The sequence below is a fragment of the Lepidochelys kempii genome, chromosome 2 (assembly GCF_965140285.1).
Source record: "Lepidochelys kempii isolate rLepKem1 chromosome 2, rLepKem1.hap1, whole genome shotgun sequence".
Lineage (NCBI taxonomy): Eukaryota > Metazoa > Chordata > Testudines > Cheloniidae > Lepidochelys > Lepidochelys kempii.
The window spans coordinates 32,806,860-32,811,484 of NC_136381.1; positions in this window are offsets into that span (position 1 = coordinate 32,806,860).

The window sequence follows — 4,625 nt, forward strand, 5'->3', positions numbered from 1 at the left end:
TTTCCTGAAATGTGGCACCCAGAATTGGACACAATACTCCAGTTGAGGCCTAATCAGCACAGAGTAGATCAGAAGAATTACTTCACATGTCTTGCTTATAACACTCCTGCTAATACATCCCAGAATGATGCTCGCTTTTTTTTTGCAATAGTGCTATACTGTTGACACATATTTAGCTTGTGATCCACTATGACACCAGATCCCTTTCTGCAGTACTCTTTCCTAGACAGTCATTTCCCATTTTGTATGTGTGCAACTGATTGTTCCTTCCTAAGTGGAGTACTTTGCATTTGTCCTTATTGGAAAAATGGTCTGAAATAAATAGAATGAAATTCAATTTGTCCAGATCATTTTGAATCTTAATCCTATTCTCCAAAGCACTTGGAACCCTCCCAGCTTCATATCATCTGCCAACTTTTAGTGTACTCACTATGCCATTATCTAAATCATTGGTGAAGATATTGAACTAACTGGACCCATAACTGATCCCTGTGGGATGCCACTTGATATACCTTTCCAGCTTGACTGTGAATCACTGATAACTACTCTGTGGGAAGGGTTTTCCAACCAGTTATGCACCCATCTTACAGTAGCTGCATCTAGGTTGTATTTTCCTAGTTTGTTTGCTTATGAGAAGGGCACATGAAACAGTATCGAAAGCCTTACTAAAGTCAAGATATACCACATCTACCACTCCCCCCTCCCATCTACAAGGCTTTTTACCCTGTCAATGAAAGCTATCAGGTTGGTTTGACATGATTTTTGTTCTTGACAAATCCATACTGACTGTTACTTATCACCTTAATATCTTCTAGGTGTTTGCAAATTGATTGCTTAATTATTTGCTCCATTATCTTTCTGGGTACTGAAGTTAAACTGACTGGTCTGTAATTCACTGAGTTGTCCTTATTCCCCTTTTTATAGATTGGCACTACATTTGCCCTTTTCCAATCCTCTGGAATCTCTCCTGTCATCCATGACTTTGCGAAGATAATCGCTAATGGCTCAGATATCTCCTCAGTCATTTTTTTGAGTATTCTAGGATGCATTTCATCAGGCCCTGGTGACCTGAAGACATCAAACTTGTCTAAGTAATTTGAACTTGTTTTCCCTATTTTAGCCTCTGCTCCTACCCCAGTTTCACTGGCATTTACTATGTTAGATGCTCAATCACGACGAACATTTCTGGTGAAAACTGAAAAAAAAAAGTCATTTAGCACTTCTGCCATTTCCACATTGTCTTATTGTTTGTTCCCCCCTCATTGAGTAACAGGCATACCCTGTCCTTGGTCTTCCTCTTGCTTCTAATGTTTTTGAAGAACACATTGTTTTCTTTTTACTCTGTTTCTAGCTAGTTTAATCTCATTTTGTGCCTTGGCCTTTCTAATTTTGTCCCTACATACTTGTGTTTGTTTATATTCATCCTTTGTAATTTGACCAAGTTTCCTTTTTTTGTTTTAGGGTTCTCTTTTTTTAGTTTCAGATAATTGAAAATCTCCTGGTTAAGCCAGGGTGGTCTCTTGCCAAACTACCTATCTTTCCTACACAGTGGAATAGTTTGCTCTTGTGCCTTTAATAATGTCTCTTTGAAACACTAACTCTTTTGAACTGTTTTTCCCCTTAGACTTGCTTCCCATGGGCTCTTACGTATCAACTCCCTGAGTTTGCTAAAATCTCCTTTCTTGAAATCCATTATCTTTATTGCGCTGTTTTCCCTCCTAACATTCTTTAGAACTCTAGCATTTCATGATCACTTTCACCCAAGCTGCCTTCCACTTTCAAATTCTACCAGTTTCTCCCTATTTGTCAAAATCAACTCTAGAACAGCCTCTCCCCTAGTAGCTTTCTCCACCTTCTGAGATTAAAAAAAAAAAATGTCTCCAATACATTCCAAGCACTTGTTGGATAATCTGTGCCCTGCTATGTTGTTTTCCCCAACAAGGTGTCTGCGTAGCTGAAGTCCCCTATCGCCACCAAGTCCTGTGCTTTGGATGATTGTTTTAAAAAAAAAGATTTTTAAAAAATCGTCGTCTTCCTGGTTATGTGGTCTGTAGGAGCCCCGTACCATGACATCACTTTTGTGTCACCACTTTTATCCTTACCCAGAGACTTTCAACAAGTCTGTCTCCTATTTCCATCTCCACTGCAGTCCAAGTGCATACATCGTTGATCTATAATGCAACACCTCCTCCTTTTTTCCCCTGCTTGTCCTTCCTGTGCAAGCTGTACCCTTTTATACCAATATTCCAGTCATGTGCATTGTCCCACCCACTCTCTGTGATGCCAATGATGTCCTCGTTGGTGTTTATTCACTAGCATGTCTAGTTTTCCCTGCTCATTCACCATACTGCTCACATTAGTATACCGAAATCTAAGATACTGATTTGGTTTCCCCACTATGTTCTCTTTTTCTCTCTCCCTTATCCCGGCTATAATGGCCCATGCTCCCCTCAGATTCCTGTCTTTCTCCCAGGTCTCCATGTTTTTGACTTACCTGTGGGCTTTTGTACTCTGCCCCCATCAATTATATATTATGCATCTGTTTCATTATTATGTGCTCTATATAAACTTAGGCTGAACATTCCTGTTTCTTTCCAACTTGTCAAATTTTATTTAATTATTCCATTAAATGCCCCAAATTTATATTCAGATGGTGCTGTGGTCCTTTAACCCCAAATACTTTCACATATCCTGGGGATATCCTCATATATGGCTAGATTCTGCTTAGCCCTTACATATGTGTGTAGCAGGAGACAGGAAGCATAGAGACTTCCTGCTCTTGCACAGCCTAGAGGCAGATGACAAAATGTCTCCTCCTCACAGAGATGAGTAGACAGAGCCAGGACTCTCTTTCCAGCATGCTGATGGAAGCATGCTGCACCCCTGTAAAGTAGTATAGATTTTTGTGCAGTCCAGAGAGCAGTCTGTTTCTCAGAGGTTGAATGAGTACAGTGCTCCTCTTGGAGTGATATGGCCTAGATCCACCCCAATCCCTACAAGGCACAATCTAATCTTGAGCAGTATAGCAGCAACTACACATATTCAGAGTTCTTAATTGAGGTTAAGATTTTGTCATGGTTATTTTTCATAAGTCACGGGCAATAAACAAAAATTCACAGAAACTTGTGACCTATCCCTGACTTTTACTAAAAATAACTGTAACAAAATGGGGTGGAGAAATCCAGCGCCCACCACTGCTGCGCCTCCAGGGTCCTGCTGTGCCTGTGGTGGCTCGGAGATCCAGGGTCCCCCTTGCAGCCCGTGTTGGCTGAGAGTGCTGGGGTCTACCCACTGCCTGAGGCAGCTTGGAGATGCGGGCCACCCCTCCGCCGAAGGTGGCTTGGATTCCAAGGTCTGCTGCTGGGAGCTGCAGGGTCCTGCCACCTGAGAGTGGCAGCCTGACCGCCCCAGGCTGAACCTCTGTGACCTCCGTGACATAATCTTAGCCTTATTCTTAATCCATTAGAGAAATACATAATTTCTCTTGTTATGGTGCATGAGCGCCTCCCCCCCCCCCCCGAGTTAAGACACTTTAGGTTACAGGAACCAAGGAGATTCAAAGCGGAAAGTTTCAAAGTAGTTTCTTGATTCTCAAATACAATATACTAGAATGCATCTGGCTGTTTGGGCCCCATTACCTAAAGTGACTATACATCCTGGTTTTGCCAAGACAGTCGCTGTTTTTTGTATGCTGCCAGCATTTTCTTTCAGAACACTGGACACATCCCAATTCTCTCTCTTTTTTTCCCAATCAGGGGGTGAGGGATGGTAATATCGACAAAATATCTATTGCTATAGTGAGATGCATTGCCATACTGAACAGAATTTGCTCTGTTTTCTGGGAGCGAACAGGCCAGTGGAATAAGTGTTAACTCCCAAAATCATTCATCACATTTTAAGAGAAAAGACAAATAAGTGTAAAGACTATCTGACCTGTTCTGTTGTTCAGTGGACATTTATTAACACTTTTTTCCCCCCGGTATTTCATGCTAAACTCATTCAGAATGCTGTTACCGAGGGGGAATCATCCACTGTGAGAAATAATCACATGTTGCTGTTGAGTCAGAGGCTGATACAGTACACGTTTTCGCACTAAACAGCAGTGCTGACATCCCCTCTGAAATGTAAGAAAACTCTTTTTAAGGAGCCATACTCTTTAAATGTCAGCATAAGACTTATTTAAGGTAATGAAGACACAGATATCCAAATCAAGGTTCTGTGGCTAGTACCTACCAATTACAACAGTGTAACAGCAGAAAATGGAGATAGTTGGCTTACTTGTCAGTAGGAAATATGCAGATTTATGTAAATAGTTTTATGCTGGTGGAACTCATTGATTTCAGTGGAAATTCTTCCTGACTTACACAAGTGTAAGAAAGGAATTAGGCATAGAAAGTTCTGGAAATTTAAACTATTGTGATTTATATTTGCTTTGTTAAATCCTTTATTTTGTTTTTTCTGATTTTGTCTTCATTATTTTAAATGAATCCTAAATACAAATCCAAGCCTTTGGCGATAACCTGCACAAATCACAGCAGTGTAGCTTTCAAAGTATCCTAGTCCAGACTGTCACCTACATGGGGAAAAACCAAGTAGCAGACACATACATTTAATCGAAAATGTAC